The sequence below is a fragment of the Athene noctua genome, chromosome 1 (genome assembly GCF_965140245.1).
Source record: "Athene noctua chromosome 1, bAthNoc1.hap1.1, whole genome shotgun sequence".
In the NCBI taxonomy this organism is placed as follows: Eukaryota; Metazoa; Chordata; class Aves; order Strigiformes; family Strigidae; genus Athene; species Athene noctua.
This window is the reverse complement of record NC_134037.1, coordinates 139,557,446-139,567,548: the sequence shown is the minus strand read 5'-3', so window position 1 is coordinate 139,567,548 and position 10,103 is coordinate 139,557,446.

Sequence of the window (10,103 nt, the reverse complement as noted above, 5' to 3'; positions counted from 1 at the left end):
CCGGGGTGGACTCAGGGCAGAGCCCAATGGAAGGGGCTGGGGTAAAGCGGGGCCACGGCGGGGCTGCGCGACCCCCGCGCCCGGGAGAAGCGGCCGGGGGCACAGGGCCGGGAGCAGCGGCTCCTGCTCGCCCGGGCTGGCCAGGAGACGTGGAAAAAGTAGAGAGGCTTTCTGACACACCAGCCCTCCTCCTTCGATCGCTGCTGTAACAGAGGCTTTTTTTTTTTCTTTTTACTTGCCCCCCCCACCCCCCGTGGTTTTCTCCACGAAAATGAGCACCCGTGGCTGCAGTTCCTGTAATTTCGCAGGAATGTATGGCAGAGCCCTGAATCCAAAAGAAGGATGTCTAAAAATAAAATTGAAAGGATGAAGACACAGTTTTCTTCGCAAATGTCATGCCGTAGCAGGCGGTGTTACTGACATGCCTGAGTCAGTCACAGGATCATGAAAGGCACCTTCTGCTGCACTACCCCCGGTATATCGGGGAGCACCCACGAAATCCTCACATCCTACATAGGGAAAAACCCTCCTTTGAGGTATTAGCCAGGAAGTCGTGACCGTCAGGTTTTGAAGCTCCGTTTAAACTACCCCATAAGCCACCTTGACCCTCTGCCCCCCTGCCAGCACCAAGCCCTTGTGTTTGCCAACCTGCCCTGTGGTGCTGGAACAGCCCAGCCGAGGTGTGACTCAACTCCTCCAGACAGTCACAACTCACACTGAACTCTGAGAAACCCCTCCCAAGACCCCTAATTCAAGATTTCAGGAACTGAAAGCTTTTTGCTTTGGGAAATTCGTGGATGAAACTAACTCCCATGTAAAGACTAAAACTTCAATCAACAGTGCATGTCTGTCTTGGTTACCTTCTCAGACAACTTTGTCTGTGCCTGTCTCATTAGTGCAAAGTGACACTTTCACTGTAAGATAAATAGCACCCCAGCAAATACCCTTCAGCATCTGGAAAGCAGATGCCTTTGCAGATTGGGTGATGTAATGAGTATAGAGAAAAAAAGCAATTAATATTTTCCAGAAGGACCACCTCTCTGCAAAGAGCGTTTCAGAAATCCAGCCTCTGTGGCAGCTGCTCCCCTTTCCTGCTCTGAGTGACTTCTTTTGCAATTGTTTTTAGATGGCAGAATGCAGCTCATGTAATGGCATTAATTCTTACCTAATGGATATCCTTCTGTTGCAGAAGAGTTTTCAGCTAGACTAAGCTAAATCAGTCAATGAAACTGATAATTGTAATTGCCTCATCTATTTACCACTGGTTTGATGTATTTGTCTTGGCAGGGGAGCAAAAAATCACTTCCTGGGATTCCTCACTTCCATACATACTTAAGATGACTTAAAAGTGGTTCTAAGTAATGATTAGTGTCTCCGATGTCAAAAACTCCAATTAGCATCCTGGAAACCCGGCAGGGATTCTGCATTTCTGCAAGGACCATTGCAGCGTGCATTAAAGTAACCACAGAAGAGTGTGTGCGTAGGATAATCTGTAAAACTCTTACGGACTACAGAAACAGCAAAGCATCCTTTGCAGCTTTTAAAGAAAGGTCAGCAAGAGGCCAACAGCACTGGCACATTCAGTCAAGTTCAGATCTTCCTTCTTCTTTTATCTTATTCTTTTTACCTTATTCCAAATTCAGGAAAAACTTAAGATACATGCCCAACACACAGGCAGGCAACTCAGCCCTGCTCTATGTAGAGGAATAGAGCATCCACCCATCTCCAACAGGGCTGCTTGTGCTTTCCAAACTCTGGCTGGTCAAAGGAGACAAGAAGTTATATAACACTTGCCTTACCTGCTGGGACAATGTATTCTGAGAATTAACACAAACCCTTATGTCATGCAAATACTTTAAAGAAATGTAAATATGTAAAAATTTAAGTAAAACAAGTGGGAAAGACTTGCCCAGATCATAGCTGTTTTCCTGACTGTTCAGGATTGCTTTCTACAATTAAGACAATTTACAATTACTAACAGATCCAGTTTACCAGTGTGTAACTAGTAACATATTGGATCCATTCTACTTCTCTTCCTGCTTAACGTGTCCAGCAGCAAAAGAACATTTGTCTTCAGATGCTTAATGCTGTAGCGAGGGTTAGGTCTGTGCTATGAGTGATTCTGGACAACCATTCAATACTTGAATGGCACAGGTTTGATGTGATTAACATTACTTTTGCTCTGTGGCAAAATGACCACATAATCATACTGTGAACCCTCTCCAGCTCAGTAAAAACATGTTATCAAGTAACTGCAGATAAAAACTGTGGTTTCTAAAAGAGCAAGATGTTCTGAGTGATACATCCCCGGTGCATCCTTTATGTCTGCCACTCTGACAAACAACCTTACTATTTCTATATGCCCTTGCGTCCTCCCAGTTTTGCCTGGAAAATTCCTTCATAACTGGGAATTCCTCGATTCTTGCTGGAGTCAAAGTAAATAGCATCCACAAAAATCAGTAAGGAGCACACTTTAATAAATCTCCATTGGGCTTGAGTCCCTACGATGCTTGCAAAGGAGACTTTTCATGGGTGTTTAGTTGGTTGTTCACTACTGATACTGAGCACTGCACCTGAAGAAAATCATAAACGCATTTCTCCACAGATAAGCCTAAATGCTGTGAGGTGAATTTGCAAGTACTGCTCGAACTCAGGAGTCACCTGAATGAAACATTGCAAGGGCAAATGTCTGTGGCTCCGAGCCCCACAGGCTGATTACACTGCATTTAATACAGTGCCTAGTTCTTTACTTCATCAGTTCTCATAGGTACAGGCACTTACACCAGCCCTATCTCTGTACTTCACTCTCTGCCCACAGCCCCACACTTGTGCCTTGCCTCCCGAGCCTGGTCCAGTCCAACAGGGCACATTTGTGACATGTCTGTGTAAAAACTGAGGTGAAATATCTATCTGCTCCCTTGGAGACTTCAAGTCTAAGATGTGCTGTTTGCAGGTATCTCTGGAGCACCAGGTCTCATTTGTAGCTGATGAGATGTAGCTTATAAGTGTAGGTGACACTGATAAAATAATTGATCTCCAGACAGCACCCAGAAAGTGGGTGTAGTGTAAGTGTAGCAAGCGTAGCCACTCAGGGTCAAATACCAAGCCAAGTTCTAGCTTGTCAGTGGCTGCAGAAACTGGGACATGGAAATATAAAGCAGAAGGCTGTGGGAAAACAAGGGATAGTCTGCTGGCTGAGGAAAGAAATGGCAGCTCCAAGAAGTAGAAACTGTCCCTGACTGTGTCACACTCCTTGGTTGTTTTAAGATAAGTCACCCGCTTGTCTGTGTTTGGCTGATGGTTTCTTATTTTGGGGCACCTGGTAGGAGACATCTAGATTATAGATTTATAGAAGCACCAACCTCAGAACGGTAAATGAAGTCTGCTGGAGCAGTCTGTTAAAATATAAAGTGTTCTGGACAAATGTCAGGGCCAAGGGAGTATGTGAAAAGGTGTAGCAAATCATAATAAAAAGATCCCAGACCCCTGGAAATCACATCTCCTCACCTTTAATATTCACAGGGTTGATAATCATGTTTGCAAATCATTCAGAGGCTGTAGGAAAGCTACCCCAGAAAACCTCACGAAGCAATGGGCAGCTCTGAATTCAGCAGGCTGTGTGGGCTGTGCGGTGATAAATGGGGTTCCCAGTCACAGACTTCCAGGCTTGGTATTTGACCCTGAGTGGCTACACAGACGAGCTCTCCATCGCCTGACACTATTGAGAAGTTACGCTGCTGTAGACATCGTTTGACTAATCTGTTGCTGACCATCCTCCACCAACAAACGCCAGGTTAGCACACATAATTTTCCCCAGCATGAATAATCTCTCACTTTCTAATTCAAAATTTTCTTTATGAGCTGAAGCGCAGTAAAAAGAAATGTCATTCTACATCTCAAACTTCTGGGGCAGCATTTGCAGCCTTAAAAATCCAGGAAATGTAGAGACCGGCTTTGTTCCCAGATGCTGTCCTGCATTTACACTAAATGAGGCGCTAGTCCTGTGGGAAAAAGAGTATGTAGTCAGAGGATTAAATCATGTCACATAATACACGTTGCATGGGGGGAGGGAAGAAGGGGCTGAACTACGTGTCCAAGGGCAGGAAGGTCTGGATTTGTCCAGCTTTTGAGAGTTTAACTTGGTAAACTTAATCTGTTCTTTCAACTTTTTTTATGAGGCAATTTTCTCTTCCTCATTGTTTTGTTAATTTTTGTTCTCTCTGTCTCTCTCTGACTCACTTGCTGAGTTCTGCATGTACCTCGGGTGAGTCAGGAGAGAGGGCTCGTCGGGGGAGAACGTCAGGGTGAACAACCCTCTGGACAGAGACGCAGGGCAGAAGGAACACGACGGGAAAATTGGCCAGTTGAGCAGTGATACAAAAAGCACCAGCTGTAGCCCAGCCTAGGGAGAAAGGGGGAAAAATGCTCTTTCAGGGAAAGAAGTAAAGCAAGAGCAGGAGCACAGCTGTGGGAGGTGAGCGTGGCGGGACGAGGAGGTGGGAAAGCCGGTGTTGCTCACGGGCACTGCCTCCTGAAAGCCCTGTCCCTTGGCTCTCTTGCAGCACAACAGGTCATGTCCCCCTGCTCACCATACAGAGCAGGGGCACATGGCTTTGTGGTACCAGTCTTCATCCCATGGGACACCAGGGACAGCAAAGCTCTGGTGCAAAATATCTCCCCCCATACACACATTTATCACACACATGGAAGAAAAGGAATGGTAGTAAGGAAGGAGCCCATCCAAGTGTCACAGAAGTCTCTGTGCCCAGGTGCATTATTCCCTGAAGACAAAGGTGTTCTGCTTGGTCAGTGTCCTCCCAACCAGCCCCTCACGGGATGGCCACACACCCCATCTCACCAGGAACTGGATCCTTTGATCTCCTGCCTGGCTGTCACTTAGCCAGTCTTTGCCCTCCCAAGGTGCCTGTATTTACAGCACCCCCACCCCAGGTCCTTGCCACCAACCCAAACCACTTCTCCCCAGCCAGTTCCCTCCCAGCGGTGGCTCTGAGCTCTCTCCATCACACTCCTCCTCGGGGACACCTTAATCTGAGAGCCCTGTGGAAAAGCCCAGCTTGAGCTCCTCACCCCTGGCCTCGCCAGCCCTGCTCCCAAGCCACAGACACAGTAGTGCTTCAGCATGATCTCCTACTGCTTTTCCTTCTTTTCACTTTAATCCAGCTGGTACTGCCAGGGTCGTCAGGGCCACTTCCACGGCTCTGACTCCTACCCCGTCCCACCTCTCTGACAGGTTTCCCATAGCATCGACATTTTCATCGGCCTGTGAGCTGGTATATTTTGGCACAGGTGACTTATCAACACAGACACACTTGAATGTCAGTTCCAACTTGCAGGGCGATTGTTACAAAAGCTCTCAAACCACCAACAATTTAAAATTTCTTATTAACACAATTAACTAGCTCTCCATAAATTACAGGTTTGAAAGTCTGTGAGAGGAGTACAGAACAACTCTCTAGAGTTTAAGGGCAACCCAAATGCAGAACAAAGCCCCACTCCTAGGATTTAATGGCAACTTAACGCTTTATCACTCACCTGACAAGTGAGGGCTCTCACCTTCGGGGACCTGCTCAGGGCAGCGTCCAGACCCAAGGGGAGAGTCCTTGACCGCGTCTGTTGCTCCAGGGTCCAAGCTCAAAATGGCGCCCCCAGGGGACTCCATTCACACCCGGGTGAATCTGACCGGTGCTCAATGGCAGCTCCCATGGGCCAAAGGCCCCAACTCCTGCACGGCCCTGAGAGCAAAGGCAGACAGGAGATGCCACCCCTCAGCACCAAACAGCTCTGCTCTCACAGGCCGGGGGCACCTGCCACAGTGGTGTTGTGTGTAGTGGGATCACAGGCAGGCAGCTAAGCAGCTTTGTAGGAAAAGACCATGGTGGAGAGGCAGGGGAGTGACAGGGTGGAGGCTGTTTCTGAGCAAGAAAATTGAGGAGAGACAGAGAAACCCAGGGAGAGCATGAAAAATAATAGTTTGTGGCCGGGCAGGGGGAGCGGTGGACAGAGACCTGTAGTACAGCACGCTTGTCCCTGGAGATGCAGACGTGCAAGCGTCTAATTGTGAGCACATGTCTGTATAAATACAAATATATATATATATAATTTTATTTTGGTACCTTGGTGAACAGGCACAATAAAAATGAAATTACAAGTAATTTAGTGAGCCAGTGACTGGTGTAAAAGGGAGAGAGTGATTTCTGATCCTGAGTCTTCTGCTGAAATTCCCAGCCAGAACATCCTTTTGCAGTTGCAAAAGAGGAGGCGGGGGGGAAACTACTATAGCTGATCTACTATGCATTTTGTTTTGATGTTCCTGTGATTTCAATCATTTTAAGAAACGCAGTTGTTTCCAAGCAAATATTTCTTCATTCGACAGTGCATAGGAACTGATCCTGCCAACATGTCCCTTTGTGCTTCATTCCATGATTGTGAGTAATCCCCCTGCAATTAGCATCTTCATAAGTATTTGAAAAATCAAGCTCAGTGTGGCTTTATGTCTCCAGATTTCCTCTGAAATAATAATGAGAGGACGAGGACTGTAACTCACATTAACTGTGCAGACAAGCTGAGTGGTTTAAGACTCGAGGGTGTGTTCCTGCCCTTTGCTGCCGCCGTCCTCAGCCCGGCAGAGCAGCACAGAGCTCCCTGCGTGGGGCGGACCCCGGACCCGACCGGCCGAGGCGCGGGTGGATGTGCTGCTCGGCTCCCTTTGCTATGGACTCTTGTAGAGTTAGAGGTTGCGTCTGATGAACGGAGACGTTTGAAATATGTTCTAAAATATAACTTATTTTCAGCTATGTTGCTCATCAAAAGTATTTGTCATGTTTTGGGGTTTTTTCTTGGTGACATAAGAGAACAGGAGGAATGGAGGGTTTTTTCCACTAGTTAAGGCAGCGTGAGATCTGGGTTTGAAAAGTCAATCTGCACACCCGACAAGTAAAGAAGAGCCACAAAACTGTTCATGGAAACCTGCATAGACCTGCTAATTGTAACTTACACATGCTCCAGAAATAAGATGTTCTTTTTTAAAAAAAAGGTCACTAAAAGCAAAGGCTTTGATTAATCTTTCTATGCTTACATTTATAGAATAGCATGTGCTGCTTCTCAGAAAAAAATGCTGTTGCTTTTTCTCACTGAGAAAATTCTGGCATCACATATAATTATTCTGTCAGAATAAACCTGGGGCAAGAAATATATTATCTTCCCTATAGTAAAGATTAGGGGGGAGCTTCCCAAAAGCTTTCTTGCATTCAACATTGAAAATACAGAGAGCAGGATTGCGCACTGGGAGCAGCAGAGCCCGTAGTGACAATAAGGACATTTTGGCCTACAGACCAGCTCACCAGCTACAGGAGAGTATCTGAGGGAGGCTCCAGAGGAGTGAGGGCAGAGAAGCCACCTTGGTTTGTGGGTGCAGGGTGGAAGCTGCTGAGCCCCGGCTGCTCGGGCAGGTGTACAGGAGGAGCAGGTCCCTGGGCAGGAACTGGTGAGCTGTCCTGGCGTTGGCCACCCCTTGGCCCCGAGGAAGACCACAGCTGTGGGGACCCCTGTGCCCCTGCAGGGGCTGCCGGGCATTCAGTGCCTCTGGGTGGGGCACCCAGGGCTACACCAGTACCTCTCTGACCAGTTGAAGGAGGGGAGCGTGGGCTGTGTCCTGGAAATGGAGGGCAGAGGAGGACTCTTTGGGGAAGACCTGCAGCAATGAGCTGCCAACTAGTGATTCAGCAATATGGGATCTCCAGAGGCAGATCAAGGTCTTCTGCTAACCACGAGGTAAATATTGCAGTCCCTCATATCAGGCTAAACTCAGCCATGGGCTGTGTATGTTATTTCCTTCATATCAACAAAAGTCATAGATGAACAACACAGGGCAAAATTTGACCATACAGTCCTGTGCTCTTGGTTATATTTATTTTTTTTTGCTGTTGTCCCCTACTGTCATTGTAGTTAGTTTTTAATCTCAAACTCGTGCTTGCAGCTGACTGCTGCCCATGTTCTCACTCCATACCAACAGACTCCCTCTGCTGGAAAATGGCTACATATGTTACCCAGCCATTTAATGACCTTAAGTCAAATAACTTGTAAACAGTGCATTTTGTAGCAAATGTGTAATTTTAATTTACACTGTTCATAGAATTGTAAAAATATTTTGGCCTCTTCCCTAAACACTATCAAGTTTCTATGACACACACAGGCAGAGGAGTTAGGAGTTAGTTTTTGTCTTCAAAGTTTGTCTCTGAACTTTATAAAAAGCTACAACTCTTACATTAACCTTGTAATGCATTAATCCACTGAGTAAAATTTTGTTTTCTTTCTTCTTTTGTAACTGGAATCAGGGCTTGAATATTTCCCCTCTGAGATCCTAAGGGACACCCTCTTCTTGACTTCTTCATCGTGGATGATAAGAATCTGCCACTGACTTTGCAGAAGCACCTGGACAAAATATGTTGGTCAGGTTGGTTTCTTTAGCAGCCACTTTTGAATACACTGTTCAGGAAATAACAGACATTCCTGTTATTTCCGAGGAATTTTGAGAGGTGTAGCTGATATAGTACCTTAAGAAACAAAGAACCCTGGTCCAAAACATTTACTGAATCAGTGATACAGGAGTCCTCAGGAAGCAGACCTACTAGATTTAAAATGCTTATGAGACACACTGAAGATGCATTTTGTGCATACAGAAAGAGCAGAGTATCAGCTGAGATCCATTGCATAAAGGTCCAGCAAGGGCTGCTTTCCAAAGGGCCAAAACTTCAGCATCCACCTCATGTAATGGGATGTGTTTGCAGGGAAGCCCAGAGGAAGGGTGTCCATGAGTCCTTCTGTTCAAGCTTTGGAGCAAAAAGAGAGCTCATTTTTGATACTTCAGTATCAGGAGTAGCACTAATTCACCAAGCTGAGGAGTCCATCAGCTTTTTGGTGAAAATTCATATAAAACTGCCACAAGCTTTGGTGGGTCTTCTCAATACAACAAACCTCTATCAATCAGTTTAGAAATTTGACAGACATAGAAGAAGGACATGAATCCATCAAATATGACAGAATATTAGTTTTTGATGCTCCTTGTATCACTTATTTCTCTTATTTTCTGTCTGGCCTCAGAGACAAGACACAGCTGAGAGAAGTTATCTTCTCCCAAAGTACACTAGAGACTGGGCTAGGATTCAGAGGGATCCTCCTAACAAGAGGAATATCATCTGTCAATCCAATCCAAACCAGAGTAAACTAAAATCAACACCCTACAAGCAATGTTTACTATGATGAGTGGGATTATTTTAGCATTTGTTCGTACACGGTTACCTAAAGCTCTGGCACATCAACTGCAGGCAGGGCATTATCTATGAAATTTGTTGGGTTTCAATAATCACTTCTCTGTTAAAATGACTAGATTTTGGCTGCACTATCCTTCTGGATATATTTCAAGACCTGTTTGTTTTCAGTGGTTTTGGCAGATGGCTGTATAAACACACGGTCTCATGATTATGATTCATTTCTCTGTGAATAATTTTGATTATCAGGTTTGATTATATCTCTATGTGTTTTTTTACTATTCATACGTACACTGAATGCATTCAGAGCCAGGGCTGTGCTTACCCAGATGCCTTCTTTTGTGCTAAAGAACAAAAAAGTATATAAGAATGTTTTCATTTTTTTCATATTTAATATTAGGTTTCTTTTTTAATGGATGTTATATTCTTATTCAGTTATACATCATGCTTGTTTTGTTTTATCTATGCATTTAAATCTCTTTTTTTCCTAGAAAGGATTGTTGTGAGCATGTACATAGTTATAGCTATTGCTTCATTTAGCCTATGTGGGGTCTTGCATTTTATAGACTCACATGTGATGTGTTAACAGTTACCCAAAATGTAATCCAACCTCAAAACCATGCTGCAGTTAAACAATACATCAAAAGCACACAAACATAAATATTTTGCTTTGGGAATGCCTGTCTGAAAAAGATGGAGTAACCACACTTGATGTTCTCTTCTTAAACCTCTCAGAAAGCCCTGGGGTATGACTGGATCTTGCTCCTGAAATGCTCGTATGTGCCCATGCCCTAACTTCCCATGGGAGCACTTTCT